Below are 25,540 nucleotides of genomic sequence, written 5' to 3' on the forward strand. Positions count from 1 at the left end.
ATCTGCTAATCCTCAAAATGTCAGGCTGAGACGACGTCACCGAGATGTCGTTCTCCTTCAGCCGGCTGAGCACAGAGCTCTTTGTGCACCTCCTGAAAGAAGAAACCCGAGCACATCTTGTCCTGCTCCACTGTGTGGACCCTGGACCGGAAGATTATCCTGGAGGCCTCCGTGGCAAAGGGGGAGGCTTGCTGGCCCCTCACCTTGCGGACGTCCTCCGTGACATCGACCCCCATTGACTGCAGAAGGAGCAGGTTCTGCGTCCTTTTCTGGAGTTGCGACAGCTTTCCCCGCCTTTCTCTCACCTTCCGAACACCCTTGAGCAAAAGTACCTCTTGATGTTCTCCTCCACCTTCTCCCACCAGTCACCCGGAGACTCAAAGAGGGGTTTCACGGTTCTCCAACCTGCATACTCCCTCTTAAGCTCCTCGACATACTCTGTGGTCAACAGAGTCGTGTTGATGTTCCACGTCCCCTTGCCAGTCTGCTGGTTGTCCTGTAAGTGACAGTCGGCCAGCAGGAGGCAGTGGTCAGAGAAGAACACCGGCTCGACGCCAGTGGACCTGACCGAGAACAAACAGGAAGTCTATCCTTGAGCAGATAGACCCATCTGGCTGCGACCAGGTGTATCACCGCTGCGCTCCGTCTGCAGGGGTGCTGAAGACGTCGAGCAACTTGGTGTCCTTCACCGTGTCCAGCAGGAATCTGGACGTGGCGTCCAATTTACTCTCCCCACCCACTGTCCCCACACTGGATCTTCCATCTGCATCGATGATGCAGTTGAAGTCTCCACCTAGAATGACTGGTCTAGGCATAGCCAGCAGGGTTGGAAGCCGCTGCAGGATGGCCAACCGCTCGCTGTGTACCACTGGGGCCCTCCAGCGTGCCTTCCTCCTTGGCTTCCGGACCGTTGTCCACTCCCCTGGGTCACCTGTAGCCTCCTCCATTGACTCTGGGTTGTCAGGGGGTGGGTGGGGGCAGTGGGGGAGAAAGCGGAGCGTGCAGGGGCGCTTTGCTGGCCTCGGTTCCATCCTGCGGGGCTGGTCCCTCCTGCACAGTCGGACAAAGGTCCTTGCATGGGCCTGGTGCCTGCCTCTCCTACAGGGGAGGGTGGGTGGGGGGGCTTGCCCCGCATTGCCGCTGCTAGTGACCTGGGCGTAGGTGGTCCCCCACCACAGTCACGGCCTGCAGATGTAGCTCACTTTCCTACAAAGGTTGCAGATTTTTTCTTTTGTCAATCCTTTGCAAGGGGTCCATCCTCCTTGCAGTTCCATCAGATGGTGACTTTGCAGTCGGCCACCATGTGACCTGACCTACCACAGGCATGGCAGACTTTGGGTTGCCTTGCGCAGGTCAGGTAGTCCTTGCTCCCACCAATCGTGAAGCTGCCTGGTGGGTGTATGATGTTCCCGACTACGCCCGTCCTCAGCATCACCCTGGCCTGCCTCTTACTTGTCCAGATCCCAAAGGGGTCCAGGATGTTGGTTAGGTCCCCTTCCAAGGAAGGTCAGGACATCAGCTGCTGGCACATGCATGTTGTACATGTGTACAGTCACCATACGGCTCCTCGGCACAGGCATCACAAACAGTGGGACAGCGGTCAATGCAGAGAGGGGGCCCCTCACCTCCTTTCTCCTTGAAAACCTCCAGGAAGCGCTCACAAAGCTTGGTGTTCCTGATGGTTACATTGTAAAAACCTCCTCCAGGGAAATCCTGCAGGCAGTAAATGTCAGCAGCAGCAAACCCACAACAGTCCAACAGGACCCTCTTCACACAGAAGGCGCGGTCCACAGGTGCACCTTCATCCACCTTCTTCACGGAAACACAGATGGTGTTCCGGACCCCCTGACCCAGGGCACAAGCACTTGCCACAGCCATCCTTGCAGGTTTGCTGCTCCCCTGAACCAGCATTAGGCCTTAACCAGCATTAAGATCCACCAGTTGCAAGGGTGCACAATCAACCTGACATCTTCCTTCCACCTCCAATACTCGCTCTATCCTCTTCTCAGTCCACAATGATAAGAACAGGTATAAACACACCTTTTTTTTTAATTTGAAAGAAAATATACATTATTCATAAGATCTACAAAAAAAACATATTTGTACACCTACCCAGTCATGCAGGTTACCCAGGGGGTACATACACCAACTAAAGGGAAAAAAAACAAACAAAGAAGAAAAAAAAACAAACAAAGAAGAAAAAAAGACAAAGAAAACACCCCAGCACAGTCCCCCTTGGCTCCCTGACCAGTTGGGGAAAGCACCAGCTGGATCCAGTTAACAAAGATAAACACACCCTCAATTTTAACCAAAGAAGGCCAAAAAGTAAAGACATTGTAATACTGGACTACCTTAGGTCCCAGTTACCTTCCATATTTTCCATCAGCCTGACTGAGTGCAAAGACTTGTAAATCACTGCTGACAGTTTTTACTGTTGTTCCCGTACTCCTGGGTTTCCTAACCGGGGAAAACCGATAGTCGGTTTACACCAGTACTTTTTCAAGACCTTTTCTATAAAAATCTCTTTGCAATGAATGTAGATCATTGGAAATGTACCAATCAGATGAGGTGGGGCATGTCACTAACAAGCCTCATCAACCAGCTCCATGACTAGCGGATGGTCAGTGAGATTGCAGCAACAATCGGTACAGAACCGCACACTCAGAGAATGTCCCAGCACAGAGGAAGGTGCTTCAGCGTGTCACTGTCTGCATCAGCTGACTGTACAGGTAATTTCACCAGTCCCACCCATCATGGTCTTACCGATGCCCTGTAAATCTCTCATTGTTCAACTCTCTCCTGAGGGTCACGAATGATTCTGCCTCCAGCGCCCTCTCAGGCAGTGCGCAGCCAGCAGGAACCACTCGCTGATAACAGTGGGTCTATCTCCCTCGATAAATATGACTTTTTGTTGCAAAAAAGGCAAATCACCACGGCCTCCCTCCAAACCCATCCCACTCCATGATCTGGGCTCATCCTTCCCCCCACTGCATCCCAAAACCAGCCCAGCCTGTCTCTGCCTCCCTAACCTGTTCTTCCTCTCACCCATCCCTTCCTCCTACCCCAAACCGCACCTCCATTTCTAACCTACTAACCTCATCCCACTTCCTTGATCTGTCTGTCTTCCTGACCTATCCCCTCCCTACCTCCCCACCTAAACTCTCCTCTCCACCTATCTTCTTTTCTCTCCATCTTCGGTCCGCCTCCCCCTCTTTCCCTATTTATTCCAGATCCCTCAACCCATCCCCCTCTCTGATGAAGGGTCTAGGCCCGAAACGTCAGCTTTTTGTGCTCCTGAGATGCTGCTCGGCCTGTTGTGTTCATCCAGCTTCAGACTTTATTAGCTTGGATTCTCCAGCATCTGCAGTTCCCATTATCTCTGATTGCTGCAACTTGTCTATTCGAACCAGATATCCTAAATTATTTTAGTCCCATTTGCCAGCATTGGGCCCGTATCCCGCTGTCCCCTTCCTATGCATTTCCCAATCCTGGTGCTGTTTAAGAGCTGTGACTGTACCACCTCCTCCATACATGCAGCATTCTCTACATGTAAAACTGTCCCTCAGGTCCCTTTTAAATCTTTCACCTCTCAACTTAAACCCATGCTCTCAGGTTTGGATTCCTTTCCCTGCAGGAAAGGTATTGCCAATTCACCCCATCCAAGCCCCTCGTGATTTTATAAACCTCTGTAAGGTCACGCCTCAGCCTATGACGTTCCAGGGAATCAGCCCCAGCCTATTCAGCCTCCTCTCCCTGTAGCTCAAACCATTCGATCCAAGCACCATCCTTGTAAATCTTTTTTTTTCTGAAACCTTTCAGTTTAACAACTTTCCTGTAGCAGGGATATTATAACTGAGTGCAGTATTCTAAAAGTGGCAATGTTCTGTGCATCTGCATCGTAACGCCCAAACTCTGATACTCAATACAATAAAAGCAAGTATGCCAAATGCCTTCTTCGCCACCCTGTCTAACTGTGAGTCCACTTTCAACGAACAATGCATCTGCACCCCAATGTCTCTGTTTGGTGACACTCCACAAAGTCTGACCATTAACTTATAAGTCCTGCCTGAGTTTGCCTTACCAAATTGCAACACCTCACATTTATCTAGACTTTATCTGCCACTCCTTGGCCCATTGGCCCATCTGATCAAGGTCCCGTTGTACTCTGAGATAACATTCTTCACTATCCACAACAACATGAATTTTGGGGGCATCTGCAAACTTACTAACCATCCCTCCTCTGCTTCCATCTAAATCATTTATATAAAGTTATGGATAAGCAGTGTCCCAGCACTGATTCTTGTGACACACCACAGGTCACAGGCCTTCAGTCTGATATATAACACTCTACCATCACTCTGTGCCTCCTGCCTTCAAGCCAGTCTTGGATCCAAACCACTAGCTTCCACTGGATTCCATGTGATCTAACCAGTCTACCATGAGGAACCTTTTCAAACACCTTTGCGTAGCGCATCCAAACAATGTTTACCCTCTCTGCCTTCATCAACCTTCTTTGTCACCTCTGCAAAATCCTCATGTTAGTGGGACTTGATTTACATCACACCAACACCAGAGTCAGATAACTGGGAACAGTATATGAAGCAAAATGTGTACATGAGATTACAAAGTGTGGAGCTGGATGAACACGGCAGGCCAAAAAGCCAGCAGCCCCAGAGGAGACAGCCACGCTGAGCCCTGCTGAGTTTTCACCATCACCCCTAGACCTCCCCCTGACTGAGGTCAAATGGTCAGTCCTCAGTAAGGGGCTCACCTTTATCCCCCTCCACACACACATCAATGAATACCACTCACGTTTGGACATCGAGCAGTTTTTCGGCTGCCTTCACCGCTCCACCTATCTTCTCCTCTCTCCCTCTTTGATCCGCCTCTCCCTATTTATTTCAGAACCCTCTCACCATTCCCCTTTTTCTGATGAAGGGACTAGGCCCGAAACATCAGCTCCTAAGCTACTGCTTGGCCTGCTGTGTTCATCCAGCTCCACACTTTGTTATCTCGGATTCTCCAGCATCTGCAGTTCCTATTATCTCTGATACAAAATGTGTACATTACTGGTTAAAAATACTGAAATAATTTCATTGTCTTCAACTTTAAAATCAAATGCTGGAGTCTGCAGCTCAAAAGATATCAGAAGCACTGGGGTGAGAGGAAACCCACAGTTCAGGAAATGCTCAGGAATCAGGGTGACATCATTGAGCAATTGCCCGTGTGTGATAACATCACCCACTTGAACACAAAGCATTCGGGTCTGCACAAACAGGTGATGTGCACAAAGGATGTGAGGGTCTGTGGAGTGATTGAAAGGAGATTGATCAGAATGATTCAGGAACTGAGGGATATTAGTTGTAAGGTCAGGTTGGAGAAACTGAAGGTGTTCTGCACAAAGCAAACAAGACTGAGGTGATCTTTGACAAAGGTGTCTAGGTTTATGAGAGATTTAGATAAGGTAGATAAAGAGCAGCTGTTCCTCTTCACTTGTAGTAAAATTCTTAGAAACACAGATTTAAGATATTGGGCAATAGTTACCGGGAGATGTAAGGAAGGAACTTAACGTTACTTTTATTTGACTCAATACTGACATTCAAAGACCAACAATATCCAGGGCAGAATGATTAAAAAATCAAGTGACACGCTTAGATCTTGCTGTATCTAAGCAAGTTTCTGATCTGCAAATCCTTTTCTAACACTGAAGCTCTGAAATTCATTTCCTTCGTCTGCTCAAACACTGTTCTGCAAAACAAAATCCTTGCTCCTTGTTGAAACATGCAGGTTTTTTGGAGGATTAATGGGTTGGTTGCAGAAAGGTTGGTTCCCTTCTGGACCATCTAGGGCCAGAATACCTCATATCAGAAAGGGGTTTCATATTTAAGCCAGAGATGAGGAAGAAATTATTCTCTCAGACAGTTGTGAATCAGTGGAATTCTTCAGAGCAGAGGTTTGTTGTGGCTGGGCCAATAAGTATATTTAAGGCTGAGATCAACAGATCTTTAAGCAATAAAGGTATCAAGGTCTATGGGGAAAGGCAACAAAGTGCAGATCAGACAGGATCTTATTGAATGGCAGAGCAGAGTTGATGGTCTAAATGGTCTCTTTCTGTTTGTAAACTCAATGGTCTTGAAATGAGGCTGCAAAACTCTCCGCAGTAAAATGTGCAAAATGAAAATTGCATGGAACCCTTCAGAAAGCTGAACCAAGGTGAGACATGGAAAGGGCAACACACAAATGATAGTCAATGTGGGTGATTGATCCGGAGTGATCTGTGTACCAGGGTAAACAGGAAAACTGGTCTTCAGCTCTCACATTGAGCTCGGCTCAAAGTTTTGGCAAAGATCTATAGCTCAGTTTGAGGGTGAGTTGTTGACTTGTTCGCCAAGCTGGCTTGTTCTTGTTCAGATGGTTCATCACCATGCTAGGTGACATCATCAGTAGAGCCTCCGTTGAAGCAGTGTTTTTCTCCTCTGCTTAGAATTTATACTGTTTGCTCTGTTATGGTGAGTAGTGTCATTTCTGGTTTTGATCTGTGTGGGTTTGTATAGGGGTCCAATTCTTTATGTTTGCTGATTGCATGACGGGTGGAGAACAATGCCTCTAGGAATTCCTGTGCATGTCTATGTTTGGCTCGGGCTACTATGGTTACCTTGTCCCAGTTAAACTGATGGCCTTCATTGTCTGAGTGTCTCGATATTAAGGAGAGTTTGTCATTCCGTTTTGCTACTAGTTGAAGTTTTTGAATTCCAATGTCTAGTTTCATTCCTGTCTCTCCGATGTAACATTTACAGTCATAATTGCATGGTATTTTGTAAACCACATTGGTTCTGCATGTTGTGGGAATGGGGTCTTTAATTCTTGTAAGTGTTTGTCATTGAGCAGCTGTGGGAGTGTCCACCACCATGACTCTGAGTGGTCTGAGGGGTCTTGTTGTCACTTCCAATATATTCTTGATGCATGACAGTGTGGCCAGCGTGTGAGGGCGTACTGTGTCCTTCTATTGTTGTCTGTTTAACATCCGCAACCTCACCAAAATTCCCTCACACAAGGTACTACTGCAGAAGACCAGATAATCCCAGTTCCCAGGCCTGGAATCAGAGTGTCAGTGGCCCAGCCACGAAGATACAATGGGAAATGTGGGATGGCAATGAGCGCACAGGGCTACTCTGTGGTTCCTGTCACACAATCGGTGAGCGTGCGGTCCTTCTATGATGGTACAGAGGTGCGTAAAATGCCGAGGCTGTGAGCTTGAACCACACCCAGAGATGCTTTTATTGACATGGAGCAGGGATTGTTGGGTCATCGGGCTGTGGGAAATATCACAGATCAATGTTGGTCAAAACAGAATTTGTAAAAAGACTAGCTTCTTTTGTTGGTTCTTGAACTTTCCCAGGGAAATGTCTCAATTATCAACCATATTAGAGATTGCTCTCCCATCCCCTGAGAGACTCCCCCTGCCTGTTAAATTCACTTTTTGTATGTCTATCTCTGTCTTTGAAAACTTGATTTTAATTTCATATCCACGACCTTTTCATTGGAACCAGTTGAATTTTCATGTGTTTGACACCATTATGGAGAGGAAGTGAAACAACCTACCAGCTGTGGGGTGTGACAATGGAAGGCAGAAGGGTGAGAAAATGATGATCAAGAGAGTGGGGAATGATGATAGCCTTCAGATGAATTTGAATGTCATTGTTCACAACCCGGGGAAAGTTATCACCCACTGATAAATAACAATCAGAAAAATAACAATGACGGAAATTGCTGGTGAAACTCTTGAAGTCTGACGGCATCTGCGGAGAGAAAGCAGGGTTAATGTTCCCAGTTCAGTGACCCTTCTTTGGAATGAGGCATGTAACTGTTGGTTTTGCATTTACCAAAAGTTCGGTCAAATCATGAGTCTGCCCACCTGTGTGGGTTGCTGGTCTGCTTGGTCCCTTCGACGTTGTGTGTCTGTTAGTCAAACATTTATTTGTGTGTGTGTGTGTGTGTGTGTGTGTGTGTGTGTGTGGCGGAGAGGGAGCATGCTGGGCCCATTACCCAGAAGGTCACTGGATTGAAACCATTCTCTGCTGCTTACACCAACAAATTGATGTTTGTTAGCAGCTAAGTTAATTTTGCTCACATTGTCTCTGCACCAGCTTCTTGCTCTCAGTAACCACTTCAACCTACATTTAAAACACATTTATCCTGACATGGACGCACACTGTAAATGTTACAAACATGCACCAGCTGGTACTTTTTCCTTTCACTCAATCCCTTTCTCAACAGGAACCAACACCGGTGTGATGGTCCAAATGGCCTTCTCCTGTCTCTGTCACTCTGGGATGATCTGAACAGTGAACATTATCCTCTACAGTAAGGCAATACAGCGGAGAGATAGCAGTGCAGTGGTGATAATCCCTGGGGACTGAGACACAGCAGCTGCTGGAGTTTGAGTTCAATGAATAAAATCTGGAAAGTAAACCTGAATTTCAGGAATAGAGGCCATGACTTTAATTTTCTGAAATCCCATTCATTCATGTCCCTTTGGAAGGGAAGTCCTTGCATGGTCTGGCATACAAGTGGCTTGAGGCCCACAACAACATGGTTGACCCCTATCTGCCCTCTGACATCAGTTCAAGGTAAATTAGGGATGAACAACAAATGCTGTCCTGACCAGTGATACCCACCTCCTATGGGAGAAGAAGGAAGAACAAAAACACATTCACAACAAGAAAAAAATAGGCCTTCTCTCTGCATTGACTTGAATTCACCTGATCGCCCAATCTGGACAGAGACAAGGATACCCACAGCACAGAGAAACCAGGGAAATTGCAGAATGAAGGAAGGATTCAATTACCCACTGAGGTGGAAACTCATTTACTCAGGTGTACTGGGGAGAGGTTGTTCACCAGTCCCATGTGTGGGAAGGGATCATTCAGAAAAATAAACTCCGGAGCCCGCACAAATTCACATATAGTGATACTCTGCTGTTATAGCTGCTGCGAATCCCCACCTCAGAAGGAACCATATCTTGACACCGGTTTCCAGTGGAATTCTGAGGGTTACTCACCCTGCAATGTTATCTCTGATTTCTCTCCACAGATGCTGCCAGTTCTACTGACCTTTTCCAGTAATTTCTGTTTTCTTATTTGTTTCTGATTTACAGCAATTGCAGTCCTTTCAGTTTTTAATCCAGTGGAGTTCCACTGCTTTCTGATGTATAACCATCATTAAATCCTAGTTGTAGAAGCCATAATTTAGAATAAATAATCATGTAGTTGACCATGACGAAGAAAACCGTGGACTGCAGGGAGTTATCAATCAAGTGGAAAGATAAAATGGTGAAAGGAATTGAATCCACAGGAGTGAGTGATAATGAATTTAGGGAGACTGAACTATGAAAGTGAGGAATAGTGAGTGGTGTAGAGGGACAAACAGACCTTGGAACGAACATTCACAAAAACCTGAATGTGGTTAGATAGGAAGATCAGGTGGTTGAGAGGGTTTGATATATTTTGGATGCACATTATTCAGCTGATAGTTCCAATTCAGCTTCTCATCAATATTAGCCCCCAGGATGATGATAATGGGGAATTCCATAAAGATACACCCAGTGAATGTCACTTGGCTGTGGTTAGATTCTCATTTCTCAGATTTGGTCATTATTTGTTGGTACTTGTTGGTGCAAATGTTCTTTGTCACATGGTAGGGTCACTTCAATGTTGTCCAGGCTCACTGCATTTAGATATCTACTGCTTTGGTATCCAAGGAGCCACAAACGGTGCTAAAGTATTGTGCAAGCATCAGCAAACATTCCCACTTCTGACCTTATGGCGCAGGGAAGGTCATTGATGAAACAGCTGAAGGCGGCTGGGACTAGAACCTGATCCTGAGGAACTCCTGCAGCTGAGACGATTGCCATCCTACAATCACAAGCCTCCCCTTCTGTATTCAGTATTATCAAACCAGGGTGAAGTAGAGTGAGGAGGGTAAGAGAATGTACATTGGAAACAGAGAAGGAAAAGGAGAACATTAAAACACAGAACAAGTAGAAAATAAACTTGTCCAAGCAGTGCAGCACAAGGTAACTGTCAAATACAACCATATCAGGTCAGAATTATTGTTGCTCCGACAGTTTAACTGCAGGTCCATAACAGTGAACCATCAACAGTTACTTAGGGCTCAGAAACTATCTGTATAGCTTAAGATAGTCACGTAAGTATTACTCACCCAGCTGTGAGCTGACGGTCGGATAGAGAAGCTCTGAAGATAGTATGGAAGTGGAAGTCCTGTTGAAATTAGAGGACTCAGAACTTTGTCAGAAACTGAACAGCATCCTGTTTTTGTAGTAAGTGAAAAATAATTTATTTTATATCAATGTCACATGCAACCATTTTTACATGAAAATGCCTTCATATGCTGTTTTGAGCTGTAAAAGGTGTAGTGTCTCCGAGCTAAACTGACAGACCTCTTCCACATGTATGTGGTACAAGTTGGAATAAATTCACCTTGTTTCGATTTACTGAGGTCTGAAGATGCAATCTTTTCAAAAACCAGCTATCCAAGGAAGAATAATATTCTCTGGTTCCTATTGAATTTAGATTTGTCATGATTCCTTAATACAATGCTCTGTCAAATGGAGCCTTAAGATAGTGGATAGTCACTCTCACATTTGGAATTCAGCTGTTTGGTCCATGTCTGCACTAAGAATGTCGGGAGGACAGGAGATGAGTGGCCCTTGCTTAACTCAAACTGAGATCCATGACCATGATATTATAAAGCAAGAGCTGTTTGATGTTATGGTTGTCACCCTGTTTTGACTGTACTGACAGGCCAGACAATTGAATAAAGGCTTGTCCACACAGACCACGTGTATGGTTTCTCTTCACTGTAAACGATGCTTGTTCCTTTCATGTTCAAAGCTCCTGAGCATTAAGTGTTCCTGGCAGTTTTTGATCCAATGTTTGAGTTGAGCAGCTTGTCAGTAAATGCTCCCTTTCCAATTTCCTGGAAAAAATAAATTTACAACAGTTAAAAGTAGAATGAAAGCTGCTAGACTGTCACCTGGATCATTAAAAACTGCAGATGCTGTAAATCAGCAATGAAAAATAATTTGCTGGTAAAGCTCAGCAGGTCTGGCAACATCTGTGAATGAAAAAACAGGTTAATGTTTCAGGTCTGATGATCCTTTCTCTAGTTCAGAGGAAGTGTCACCAAACTCAAAACATTAACTCTGTTCTTTCCTTCACAGATGTTGTCAGTCCTGCTGAGCTTTTCCACTTGGATCATTTGATATCTTTGAAAGGACAGAAGATGAAAAATACAGGACAAATCAGGCTGTGGGAATTGGCTGCAGAGCCAATCATTATTTGTGCAGAGCCAGAGTGGGAGGTTTGAGTGAGATCACAACAATGCTGTCGGTGTAACAATACAAACTGTACAACTATCTGAACATAACCAGTGTCAGTCTGTAATTGGATACATGTAAATGACCGAAGCTTGCTGAAAATGCATTCCTGCAAGCAAGTCGGAATTCATGGTCCTCCTTTCGATAATTAATTCCCCTTTTGCACTAGTGGGATTTGTATTTGGAGTGCTGTGTTCAGTTCTGGTCACCCGACTTAAAGAAGGTTATGAAACATTTCGGGGCAGATTCAGTGGACTAATACCTGGAATGAGTGGATTGCCTTAAAGGAAAATCTAGAGGAAAATACAGGCTCGGCCTGTATTCTCTGGAGTTTAGAAAAGAAAGAGGAGACTAAATTGAAACATGAAAGATCCTGAGGGGGCCTGACCAGATGCATGGTGAAAACGTGGTCCCTCTTGTGGAAGGATCTAGAACTGAGGGTCATTGTTTAAAGGTAAGGGTGAGTCCGTTTGAAATAGTGAGGAACATTTCTTTTCTCTCAGAGGGCTGAGAATCTCTGTGACTCCCTTCGTCAAAAGGCAGTGGATGCAAAATCTTCATATTTAAAAAAGGCAGATTCTTGCTGACCAAGACAATGAAAGATATTCTGAGATACGCAGGTACATAGAACCGAGGTTGAAATTAAATCAGTGATTTTATTGAGTCGCAGAGCAGGCTCGAGGGGCCGAGTGACCCACACTTGTTCCTCATTCCTACGTTTGAATAAACCGCAGGACAAAGAAACTCGGGTCTTGTCTGATTACTGTGGGTGAGGAGGGTGTTTGAGCTCCCACTTCACTCACCCAGTGGATTAGTTCCTCTCTACACCCCGGCCAGCTTCAATTAACATTTGAAAAGTTTTAATCACATCAGCTGTCATCCTTCTAAATTACAGGGAACACATCATTCCTGGTGAGATGATGCATTTTAATAGGAGAAGAGATCAGAAATTCGGAATCAGTTGTCCATTCTGCCTCTCAAGCCTCAAAAAGGTCAAAGTTGATCTATTTCGGCTTCAATTCCACATTCGCACTTGGCCTTGATAGTCTTTTTAAAAACACATCCTGTGGGCATTGCTGGCTGTGTTTAACTGTCATTAAGAAAGTGGCCATGATCTGCCTTCATGAACCACTGTAGTCCATGAATGGTAGGTGGACGCACAATGCTGTCAGGGAGAGAGTTCAGGATTTTGACCCAGCAACACTGAAGGTAGAGCAATACATTTCCAAGTCAAGATCGTGAGTGGCGTGGAGGGAATTCACACCCAACACAGAGTCTGCAGCACGGAAAAACGCTCTGCTGACTCTGTCTGATCTTGACACTATCTTGCAAGTACTCTGTCATTCCATCTTTTATAGCGGACATGAACATATGTTTCCAACCAACTATTTTATACAAATTCCCTGTTTTCTTTCTGACTCTCTTCTTACATATTAGGGTTACAGTAGCGATCCTCCAATCCATAAAAACTGAGTCTATAGAATTTGGAGGAAAACCACTTGCGAATCTGCTATTTCTACAGCCACTTCCTAAGGTACTTTGAGATGAAGGTTATCAGTGTCTGGGGATTTATCTGCCTGTTATCCCATTAATTTTCCCATTATCATTTTCCTACTAATACTGATTCCACCCTCCCATTAGACCCTGTGATCCCCTTAATTTGGGGACGTTATTTGTATCCTCCTTTTTGAAAACCTCAGACATATCTAATTGGTCTGTCGTCACTTTGTACCCCATTATAAATTCCTTGTTTCTGCTTGTAAGGAGACTCTATATTCTACTTGACCAGTCTTTAATTACCAATCTTCAACTAAGAGTTTAATGATGATCATGAAACTGTTGTTGATTGTCAGGAAAAACTCATCTGGCTCACTAATATCCTTTAGGGAAGGGAACTGTTATCCTTACGTGGTTTGGACTGTGTGTGACTCCAGCCGTACAGCAATGGAGCTGACACTTGATAGCCATCTGGGCAATCACAGATGGGCAATAAATTCTGGCCAAGCAAGCAAAGGTCACATCCTGTGAATGAATATGAAACAAGATTCTATTGGGTGTATGGTCCCTGCAGCATGCATTCATGTTCTGTTTTCTCACTCTGATTAAATCCCTTTGTTTCCCTTTGCAGAAATCTAAACTCCTCCCAATCCTGTTGTCAGTTGTTTTATTGGCCTAATTGTGTATGCTGCTTCCTTAAATTTAATATCTGTTCATTTTCCTTTCTGTGCTGTGGATTGATCATGTTTCCCATTTTGTTCTTATGCCAGGCTGCAATGAGTAACTTCCACAGCTTGCCCACGCCCTCTTTCAATGTTTGCCATTACCCATTTCCCATCATCCACTTAAACACTGATTCTCCATTTATCACAACTGGCTCGTGCCTCATACCATTTTAACTTCTTTCATTTAATTACAGGACCCAAGACTCAGAAACAACATGATCACTCTCCAGTTTTGTGAAGAATTCTATCCTATTGTGGTCCCTCATCGTTAAGGGCCCATACTCAACTGGATTGTCGATTATTCCATCTGCTTCTTCAACATGTTGATTCATAAAATTGTACCATATAGACACTGAGGATTCCTCCTGCACTGTACTGCTACAGTGTGATTTGGACAGTTTATAAGTAGGTTGCAGTCACCTGTAACTAAAGCCATAACTTTATGCCTTGTCTCTCTCAATTCCACCCTAATGCCTTCCAAAATATTACTGCAGCTTGGGGTCCATATGCAGCACTAAGGTCATTTTCTGTCCGTTGGTGTTTCTCAGCTCAACCCAAACAGACTCTACTTCAATACACCCTATATCCTGGCTCACATCAGTTTCCTGTTTTAATCAGCAGCTCCTGACAAATCCTTTTCCCTCTTTCCTGCCCAATCCATCTTCCTCAGACAACCCACTGATTCCAGGTTTCAATCTTGTAAACTTCCTCTGAGCCACTTTCAATAAACGAACAGAAGACCAAAACCTGCATACGGTATTCGAGATTTGGTCTGACCCCTTCCTTGTACAAATGAAGCAGAACATCCTCTCCTTGATGATTATTTGTTGTCATAATAAGGGAGATGGCCTCGTGGCTTTCTGGATTTCAGAGAGATCTTGATCAATTGGGGCAATGGGCAGAGGAATGGGAGATTGAATTTTATTAGGATAAATGTTTGTTCTACCAAAACGCAATACTTCACAAAGGCAGGACTTGCACAATTAATGGTTGGGCTCTGGGTAGTGTTGCAGAACAGAAAAAAACCTCGGGTTTCAGGTACATCATTCTTTGAAATTTGCATCACAGGCAGACAGGGTGTTTAGGAAGGCATTCAGCACACTTGTCTTCATTGCTCAGGCCTTTGAGTACAGGAGTTGGGAAGTGATGTTGGCGAGTCCTCTTCTGTCGGACTGTGCGCTGCTCTGGTCGTCCTGTTATGGGAAGATTATTATTAAACTGGAGTGGGTTTGGACAAAATTACCAGGATATTGCTGGGAATGGAGGGTTTGAGTTATAAAAATACACTGGATAGGCTGGGACTTCTTTCACTGGAAGGTTAGAGGTTGAGAAATGGCCTTATGTAGGTTAATAAAATAATGAGGGACACAGATAAGGAATAGCAAAGGTCTTTTCCCTCAGGTGGGGGGGTTTCAAAACCAGGGGAATTTTTTTTTAAGATGACGGGAGAAAGATTTAAAAAGGACATGACGGACAACTTTTTGTTTTACACAGAGTGCTCAGTGTGTGGGATGATCTGCTACAGGAAGTGGTGGATGTGGGTACAATTACAATGTTTAAAAAACATTCAGATAAGTACATGAATTTGAAAGGATGAGAGCGAATATGGGCCAAACGCAGGAAGATGGGACTAGTTTAATTTGGGAACATGGTCGGCATGAACTAGTTGTACCGATGGGCCTGTTTCCATGCTGTATGACCCTCTGATAACATTCTATATCTGCACACTAACTCTGAAACTCAATTTCTTAATTTAAATTCTTCTGCACTTCAGAATTCCATTTAATGAATATTGTGCTCCATTCATTTTGGTAGGAAGAATTTTTCCACTTCATCCACCTCCTGCAAGATATTTTGCCTGTAATAATGTTCCAGATTTCAGAGGAAAGATCGAAAGGGGGGCAAAACATGTGAGGGAGTAGCTTTTATTAATAAGGAAAACATTGCTGCTATCACCAGAAGAGATATTTTAGAAACACCACTCAATGAAAACATATGTTGAAATCAGAAATAAAAAGGAATGATCATCTAATGGGATTGTACCATAGGCTTCCTAATAGTCAGAGGGAAATTGAGGAACAAATGTGCAGAGAGATCTCAGATAGGTGTAAGAATAATAAGATTATAATAGTTGGTGATCTTCAGTTTCCAAACATTTATCTGGATTAACAGAGTGTTAACGGTTTGGATGGTGAGTAATTTGTGAAATGCATTCAAGAAAATTTTCTTTACCAATAAATCAATGTTCCTATGAAAATAAAAAGCTTTTCTTGGTTAATAAGGCATAGCAAGTGACTGAAGTGACAGAACAGAGAAACTTTGAATCTTGTGATAGTAATTCTATCAGTTTTACAACAGTTGTGGAAAAGGATATGTCTTCCAGAAAAATTAAAAGTTTTCAATTGGAGGGAGGCAATTTTTAATGGTATAAGACAAGGACTTTCAAAAGTTCTGAGGAAGGATCAACGGACCCGAAATGTTAACTCTGATTTTTCCTCACAGATGCTGCCAGACCTGGTAAGCTTTTCCAGCAACTTCTGTTTTTATAACTTTCAAAAGTTATCAGGAGTAGACTGCAGGCATAAGGATGTCTGATAAGTGGGAGGCTTTCAAAAGTGTGATAATTCAGAGTCATTATGTCCCTGTTCGAGTGACAGGTATGGCTGGTAGGATTAGAGAGCAATGGTGAAAAAGATACTCAGGTTTTAGTCAAGAATAAAAATAACAATAATAAATTATTAGATGCAAACAACTTGGCTCAAATGAATATCTCGAACAGTGTGAATAGTGTTAGGGGAATTCTTAAACAGGAGATCAGGACGGCAAAAAAGCAACATGAAACTGCCGTGGTAGATAAGCTTGAGAATAATTCAGAGTTTTTACAAGTGCGTTAAGAGGAAGAGAGCACCAAGAGAGCAAGCAGGGCTCCATAAAGATGAAAAAGGTCAACTTTGTGTGAACCACAGGAGGAGAGAGAGATCTTAAAGGAATGTATTGCATCAGTTTTTACTGCTGAGAAAGAAATGGAGGCTAGACAAGTCAGGAGTAGAAATATTTTGGTTTGAAAACAGTTCACAGAAATGGGGGAGATTTTTAATGAATTTCTTCTCAGTGTTTATTAAATAGAGAATCATGGATGCTAAGGATAAAAAGGGAAGCAAGTGGGGATGTTCTGAACCATCGCGGAGGTGTTTACAGCCTTAAAGCACATTAAGGTTGATAAATCCACTGGACCTGATGAAGTCCAGCTTCGGACACTGCGGAAGGCTGGGGAAGAAATTGCAGAGATTTTTGCTTCATCTTTTGCCACTGCTGAAATTCCAGAAGACTGGAGGGTGGCTAATGTTGTCTCATTGTTTTAGAAAGGTAGCAAAGACCAGTTGGGGAACTGCAGGCCAGTGAACCTGTGGTAGACAAGGTATTGAGGATGATATTCAGGGAGTGGATGCACAAATGCTTGGATATTCAAGGTCTGATTTGGGATAGTCATCATGGCTTTGTGCACAAGAATCATGTCTGACAAATTATTCATGCTTTTTGAAGAGGTAAGCAAGAGGATTGATGAGAGTAAGGCAGAGAATGCTGTCTATGTGGACTTTAGTAAGGCCTTTAACAAGGCCCCGGGCAGCAGGCTAGTCATGAAGGTTCGGTTGTGCGGGATCCAGGGAGAGCTACTCATGGGATCTATGGTAGGAAGCAGAGCGTGATGGCCGAAGGTTGGTTCTTGGACTGGAGTCCTGTGGCTCATGGAGTGACACAGGAGTCAGTACTGGGACCTTTGTCATTTTTCACTTACATAAACGATCTGGATGTGAATGTACACGGCATGATTAGTAAGTTTGCAGATGATACAACATTAAGAGGTATCACTGATAGCAGTGAAAGTTATCAAAAATTACAGCAGGATTGTGATCAGATGGGGAAGTGGGCTGAGGATTGCCAAATGAAATTCAATACAGCTAAGCGTGAGGTGTTGGCCTTTGGAAAGTTCAACCGAGGTCAGAGTCATACAGTGAATGGTATGTTCTGAGGAGTATTGTGGGACAGAGACACTGAGGAGTACAAGTACATAGTTGGTTGAATGCAGCATCACAGATAGACAGGGTGGTGAGCAAAGCATTTAGCATGCCGGCCTTCTTCGGTCGATGCAGTGCATATAGGAGTTGGGACGTTAAAGATGTACAAGTCATTGGTGAGGCCACACTTGCAGTGTGGTGTACAGTTTTGGTCACCCTGTTATAGGAAAAGCATAGTTAAACTGGAAAATGTGCAAAGAGGAGTTACAAGGATGTTGCTAGGAATATTAGGCCTGAGTTCTGTGGAGAGGTTGGCCAGGATTGGGCTTTATTCCTTGGAATGTAGGAGAATGAACAGTGACCTTACTGAGGTGGATAAAATCATGAGGGGCTTAGATAGGAAGAATGCATGTAGTCTTTTTCCCTGGGATGGGGAATGGAAAACTAGAGTGTATAGATTTAAGGTGAGAGGGGGCAGATTTAAGGAGGATGTGAGGAGCAACTTCTTCACATAGAGAGTGGTGCATATTTGGAATGGGTTGCCAGAGAAAGTGGTTGAGACAGGCACAAAAACAACGATTAAAAAAAATTTGGGTAGGTACATGGATGGAAAGCGTTTGGAGGGGGATATGGACCAAATGCAGGCAATTAGAACTTGTTGAGTGGGCACCATAGTCAGCACGGACCAGTTTGGGCCGAAGGGCCTGTTTCCATGCTGTATTACACTCTGACTTTAAACCTCCAGGTCCTGCTCTAGTGCATCAAACCATGCTATGGGAAGTTAAAGCGAAAACATGGGGCCCCGTTGCAGAAATATTTGTATCATCTATAATTACGGGTGAGGTGCCAGATGACTGGAGAGTGGCTAAAATTGTGCCTTTGTTTAAGGGATATCAGGAGAAGCCTGGGAGCTGTAGACCTGAGTCTGACTTCGGTTTTGGGTATGTAGTTGAAGGTAATTGTCAAATGTAGGATTTATGTATTGGAGAGTCAAGGAATGATTAGTTGATTGAGTTTTTTGGAGAAGTAGCAAAGAAAATTAAAGGGCAGAATGGTGGAAGTAGTTTATATTGACAAGAGTAAAGCCTTTGACAATGTTCCACAAGGTGGACTAATTAGTAAAGTTCGATCATATGGGACTCGGGGGGAGCTTGTCAACTGCATACAAATATGGCTTAGTGACAGGACACAGGGACTGGTGGTGGAGGGTTGTTTTTCAGACCGGAAGCCTGTTACCAGAGGTGTTCCACAGGGGTCAGTGCTCGCTCCAATTTTGTTTGGAATTATATAAAAAAATGATTTCGATGAGAATAGTGGAGACATGGTTAGCACGTTTGCAGAGGACACCAAAATAGGCAGGATAGTGGACAGCGAAGTAGGCTGTCCAAGATTACAAAGAGATCTTGATTTATAGGGTTAAGAGGCTGAGGAATGGCAGGTGGTGTTTAATTTTGATAAAGGCGAGGTATTTCATTTTGGTAAAACAAACAAGATCAGTACTTGTACAATTAAACGTATGGCCTTGGGGTTAGTGTTGTCGAACAGAGAGACCTCAGGGTTCAGGCCCTTAATTCTGTGAGGTTGGCGTCACATGTTGAAAGGGTGGCTACTTCAGATCTCCTGTTATATGAAGAAAATCATCAAGCTGGGGAGGGTTCAGAAAAGATTTACCAGGATGTTGCCAGGAATGGAGGCTTTGAGTCATAAGGAGAGGCTTGATCGGTTGAGGCATTTTTCCACTGCAGTCTAAGAATGGAGGGGTGATTTATATGTTTATAAAATCATGAAGAGTACAGATAAGGTGAATGGAAGATCCCTTTTCGTGCATGCGAGGTATTTCAAGACTAGGGGGCTGGAGAAAACCAGCTGAAACGTTCATTCTCCATGTATGAAGTTGGACAGTTCCTTTTGCGAAACTATTTGACGAAGGGCCAAACACATGGAGACGAGGTGATGCTTCTTGTGGTTGGATTAACTTTCTACTCTGGGTGGCTTCATGCTACACTTACAGTCTATAGGTTACCAGTACTGGAGGGTATGAGTTATGAGGAGAGACTGGGACTTCACTGGAAAATAGGAGGTTGAGGGATGACTTTCGAGAGGTTTATAAAATCATGAGGGGTATAATGTCAACAGCAAGGGTCTTCTCCCTTGGACAGGGGAGTCCAAAACTGGAGGGTATATTTTGAAAGGGAAAGGAGAAATATTTAAAGGGAAACACGGGGAAGCTGTTTCAAACAGAGGGTTGTTTCTATGTGGAATGAGCTGCCAAAGGAAGTGAAAGATGCAGGTACACTTCCAATATTTAGAAGACATTTGTACAGGTACATGAATAGGAAATGTTTAGAGGGATATGGACCCAACACAAGTGAGACTCTTTCAGTTTGGGAAGCCTGGTCGGCATGGACAAGTTGTAACGAAGGAGGCTAGAGAACTCAGAAATAATTTTTGATATTTTGGAAACAGTTCATGTTGCAGGAGAGGAAGTGTTAAATATCTTGGAAATATGAAGATGGATAAATCTCCAGCACCTGATCTAATGTATCCCATGACATTAAGGGAAGTAAGGGAAGAAATTGCAAAAAAATGGTGGTATCTTCTATAAGTATGTGTGGGGTGCCAGATGGCCAGAAATGGCTGATACTATGCCTTTGTTTCAGAAGGAATGTAGGGAGAAGCCTGAGAACTATAAACCTTAGCCTAACACTGGAAAACAGTGACAGAATTTGAGTCAGTATGGATTTATGAAAGGGAAATCATGCTGGACAAAACTGCTGGAATGTTTCAAGAATGCAACATTTGGAGTTGAAAAGCCAGTGGATGTGGCTCATGTGCGCTTTGAGAAGGCGTTCAAAAGGTCCCACAGAAGAGATGAACAAGTAAAGTTAAAGCATATGAGACTGGGTATTCATGGGGATACAGAACTGATTGCTTCTGTGTGCCAGTCATTCCTTGTGTGCCAGCCAGTGACCAGTGTGATACTGCAGGGTCAGTGATGGACGCCAGGTATTCACATCATCTATTAGTTATTTAAATGAGAAAACTCGAATATCATATCTGCAAGCTTGCAGGTTTAGGACAGTGATCTGTGAGGAGGATGCGAATATGCTTCAGTGTGACTTGGAGTTGAGTGAGTGGGGCGAAAATGCAAGGCAGATGAAATATAATGTGGATAAGTTCAAGACTATCCAGTTGGATTTCAAAACTAGGAAAACACAAGTCACTGACAGTAAGCATGCAGGTGCAACGGGGGGGCGAAGAGGGCAAATGGTATTTTGACATTCAGAGTGACAGCATTTGAGTACAGGAGCAGGGATGTCTTGCTGAAATTGTACAGGATCTTAAAGAGACCACACCTGGGGTGGTATTTGCAAATTTGGATTTCTTATCTGAGGAAGGATGTTCCGGCTACGGATGCTATTCAAACAGTTGATGAGACTGATTCCGGGAATGGTAAGGCTTACGTTTAAGGACAGCACTGATTGGTTAGGATGAAATTCACTGGAGCTTAGATTAGATTAGATTCCCTACAGTGTGGAAACAGGCCCTTCGACCCAAGAAGTCCACACCACCCCTTGAAGCATCGCACACAGACCCATCCCCCTCCTACCCACATACCCCCGAACACTACCAGCAATTTAGCATGGCCAATCCACCTAGCATACACATCTTTTGACTGTGGGAGGAAACCGGAGCACCCAGAGGAAACACACGCAGTCACGGGGAGAATGTGTCAACACCACACAGACAGTTGCCCAAGGCTGGAATCAAACCTGGGTCCCTGGTGCTGTGAGGCTGCAGTGCTAACCACTGAGCCACCGTGCCGCCCTAGTTTAGAAGAATGAGGAAAGATTTCACAGAAGCCAATAACATTCTAACAAGCCTAAATACAGGAAGGATGTTGTCAATGACCAGGGAGTCAGAGCTTAGGGGCATGGGCTAGGCTGTAAGGACTGAAATGAGGAAACCTTTTTAAAAAAAAACAGAGACTGGTGACCCTGTGAAATGTGCTGCCACAGAAAGCAGTTAAGGGATAAGGATGAGGATATGTATAGTTGTGAGGGCTTAAGGGATCAAAGGGTATGACTCTCAAGTGGGAAGAATATATGAGTAGAATGATTAGCCATGATCAAAGTGACTATCGGAGAAGGATCAAAAGCTACAATGGCCTGTGCCTGTTTCCATTTTCTGCGTTTCTAATATGGTGAAGGTGAAATAAGAACAAAATGATTACAACCGACACAAATATCAGCACAACCTTATTACCACTGGATGAAAATCCTGTAACTCCTGACCAAACAGCAACATGGGAGCTACTTCACCACGTGGATTGCAGCAGATCAAGAAGGTGCAGTGTGATTTTGGAAGCTTCTGGAGTGGCTGCTCTGTCTCTCATTTTCAATCCAGTTTTCAAGTTGTTGAATGCCCTGAAAAAAGCAACATAGTATGTGAGAAATATCTTTGGACGTTTGCTGATACTGAGGGACCTGAGGGGTGGGACAGCGGCTGGGGGTACAGGAGTGGGTAAAGTTGGGGAAGAGGGACAATTAGAGAAACAATTGGCTGGATTTTGTGGGGGGGTGATGGGCAAAGAATAACCCCAATATCCACACCACAGGGCCCCACCCTGTTCAGCTCTGTCCCTCCACTCTGTGGTCTTTCTCTGAGCCTCTGTCACATCAGCAGCCAGCTCAGCGTCAAAATGTGCATGCGGACACTTTTCCATCAGTTTCGGGCACTAGGACAAGCATATTGCAAACTGTCCTCAGTGTACACAGCAATGTTTTAAACTATTAGCTTTTGATACCAGCCCCATTCACAGCAAAGATAGTCACAGGATAAATTTTAAAAAATCAAAACAAAACTGACCACATTACATATGCAGTTTCCATGATGCATTGTTTCACATGGACACAGGATTGTCAAACCTTTACCCTGTCACATCAGCAACTATATACCTTTTCTCAGAAAGCCCCAGTTGTAAAGTCCTTCTGTTTGGACCATGTTCCCTCCCAGACTTGCTGGCACCAGTTCCCAGATGCTGACCTTATTAATGGCCAAGAGTCTACACAGTTTTTGAATAAGAAACAACCTGCAATTAACTTCCAGGTGTGGCCTCAGAAACCAATAATTGATTTTGCATTTTTTTAGCACAACTGCTGCTCACAGTCTAGACGTCACCGTTCAACTCTCAGATTCAAGCCAAAAAATACTTTTTCAAATAAAAATCAGCGAGGGTGCTAACACAGGACACAGTGGAAAGACCTTTAACCAGTGAGTGCACATTGGAGTTCTGCTTCACTGAGAACACCTCTCATTGCTGTAATCACATTCTGAAGTGGCTTGACAGGGTAAAAGCTGACAGGACTTTCCATCTCACAGGACAGTCTAGGCCTGTTTCAGGGAGGAAGCCTGAGGCTCTCTGCAACCTACACGCAGCACCGAAGTTGCCCTCCCCTTTGACCTGTACTCACCGCTTGTGGCTCTCATGGAAAACCATTTCATTCTGGCTATCCCTCCCAGTACGCATGCTCCGTGGCTGAACTACATCTAACGACCAATAGCAAGCAAGAGGCGGAACAGGAAGAAGGCACCGGATGTGCTTGTTCTCCAACCAATCAGAGGACGAGGCCACAATTCTGAGGGCGGGTCACCGGACCCGAAACGTTAAACTCTGCCTGATCCTTCACAGATGCTGCAGACAGGCTGAGCTTTTCCAGCAAAACTAAGTGTGGGGCTGGATGGACACAGCAGGACAAGCAGCATCTCAGGGGCACAAAAGCTGGTGTTTGGAGCAGTTTTAATGCTTTTCCCATGATCTCTGAGCTTTTCCAACAGAGATAGTAGGAACTGCAGATGTTGGAGGATCTGAGATAACAAAGTGTGCGGCTGGATGGACACAGCAGGACAAGCAGCATCAGAGGAGCAGGAAGGCCAACGTTTGGGGCCTTGACCCTTTATCAGAAATTGGGGAGGGGAAGGGGGCTTAAATAAATACGGAGAGATGGGGAGGTGGATAGACGATAGATAGAGGAGAAGATGGAGGGGAGACAGACAAGTAAAAGGGGCGGGGATGGAGCCAGTAAAGGTGAGTGTAGGTAGGGAGGTGAGAGGTCAGTCCATAGAGGACAGACAGGTCAAGGGGCGGGATGAGGTTAGGAGGTAGGAAATGGGGTGGGTGGAAGGGATAGGTTGGGGGAAGAACAGGTTTAGTGAGGCGTGGACAAGCTGGGCTGGTTTTGGGATGCGGTAGGGTGGGAAGATCTTGAAGCTTGTGAAGTCCTCATTGATACCATTGGGCTGCAGGTTTCCCAAGCGGAATATGAGTTGCTGTTCCTGCAACCTTCGGGTGGAATCGTTGTGGCACTGCAGGAGGCCGTGGATGGACATGTCGTCGAAGGAACGGGAGGGGGATTTGAAATGTTTTGCGACTGGGAGGTGCAGTTGTTGAGTGTGAAGCCAGCATAGGTGTTCTGCACAGTGGTCCCCAAACCTCCACTTGGTTTCCGCGATGTAGAGGGTGACACAACGGGAACAGCGGATGCAGTATACCGCATTAACAGATATGGGGTCTGGGATGGGGGGGACAGGGGAGGTATAGGTGCACGTGTAGCTCTTCCTGCGTTTGCATGGAAAAGTGCCGGGTGTAGTGGGGCTGGAGGGGAGTGTGGAGCAGGCAAGGGAGTCATGGAGAGAGTGGTCCCTCCAGAAAGCAGATAAGGGTGGGGAGGGAAAAATGTCTTTCGTTGTGGGGTTGGATTGCAGATGGCAGAAGTGTCGAAGGATGATGTGTGAATCGGAGGTTGGTGGGGTGGTACGTGAGGACGAGGGGGATTCTGTTTTGGCTGTTATTGCGGGGAGGGGGTGTGAGGGATGAGTTGCGGGAAATGCAGGAGACATGGTCGAGGGCGTTCTCGATCACTGAGAGGGGTGGTTGTGGTCCTTGAAAAATGAGGACATCTGAGATGCACAGTGGTGGAATGCCTCGTCCTGGGAGCAGATGTGGCGGAATTGGGAATAGACGATGGCATTTTTGCAGGAAGGTGGGTGGGAGGAGGTGTATTCTAGGTAGCTGTTGGAGTTGGTGAGCTTGAAATGGATATCGGTTTCTAGGTGGTTGCTGAAGATGGAGATAGAGAGGCCAAGGAAGGAGAGAGAGGTATTAGAGATGGTCCAGGTGAACTTAAGGTTGGGGTGGAAGGTGTTGGTGAAGTGGATGAATTGTTTGAACTCTTCCTGGAAGCATGAGGCGGCGTTGATACAGTCCTCAATGTAACGGAGGAAGAAAAGGGATTTAGGGCCAGTGTGGGTACGGAAGCAGGATTGTTCCACGTAACCTACAAAGAGGGCGGCATAGCTTGGGCCCAAGCGGGTACCCATGGTCATCCCCTTTATCTGTAGGAAGTGGGAGGAATTGGAAGAGAAGTTGTTGAGTGTGAGGACGAGTTTGGCTAAAGCAGATGAGGGTGTTAGTGGAGGGGGTCTGGTCGGGCCTGTGGGACAGGAAGAAGCAGAGGTCCTTTAGGCCATCTGTATGGGGAATGCAGGTGCATAGGGACTGGACGTGCATGGTAAAAATGAGGTTTTGGGGACCAGGGAATTGTAAGTTCTGGAAGAGGTGGAGAGTGTGGGTGGTGTCACGGATGCAGGTAGGGAGTTCCTGGACAAAGGAGGAGAAAATGAAGTCCAGATAGGTGGAGATGAGTTCAGTGGGGCAGGAGCTGGCGGAGAGAATGGGTCAACCAGGGCAGGCAGATTTGTGGATTTTGGGAAGGAGATAGAAGTGGGCAGTTTGGGGTTGGGGAATGATGAGGTTGGAGGCTGTGGGTGGGAGGTCATCTGAGTTGATGAGGTTGTGGATGGTTTGGGAGACGATGGTTTGGTGATCGGGCGTGGGGTCATGA

At 44.9% G+C, this 25,540-nt stretch overlaps 1 long non-coding RNA gene across 1 annotated transcript; it reads right to left on the reverse strand.

The window, feature by feature from the left end:
• Nucleotides 1-10,344: 10,344 nt before the first annotated feature.
• On the reverse strand, nt 10,345-23,204 carry LOC132207911 (uncharacterized). The gene is made up of 3 exons (XR_009443989.1): nt 23,111-23,204; nt 21,895-22,063; nt 10,345-10,998 (listed from the first exon to the last, which is right to left on the reverse strand). It is a non-coding gene; the product is annotated as an uncharacterized LOC132207911 (long non-coding RNA).
• Nucleotides 23,205-25,540: the final 2,336 nt, after the last annotated feature.

Source organism: Stegostoma tigrinum, unplaced genomic scaffold, assembly GCF_030684315.1.
Source record: "Stegostoma tigrinum isolate sSteTig4 unplaced genomic scaffold, sSteTig4.hap1 scaffold_203, whole genome shotgun sequence".
NCBI lineage: Eukaryota > Metazoa > Chordata > Chondrichthyes > Orectolobiformes > Stegostomatidae > Stegostoma > Stegostoma tigrinum.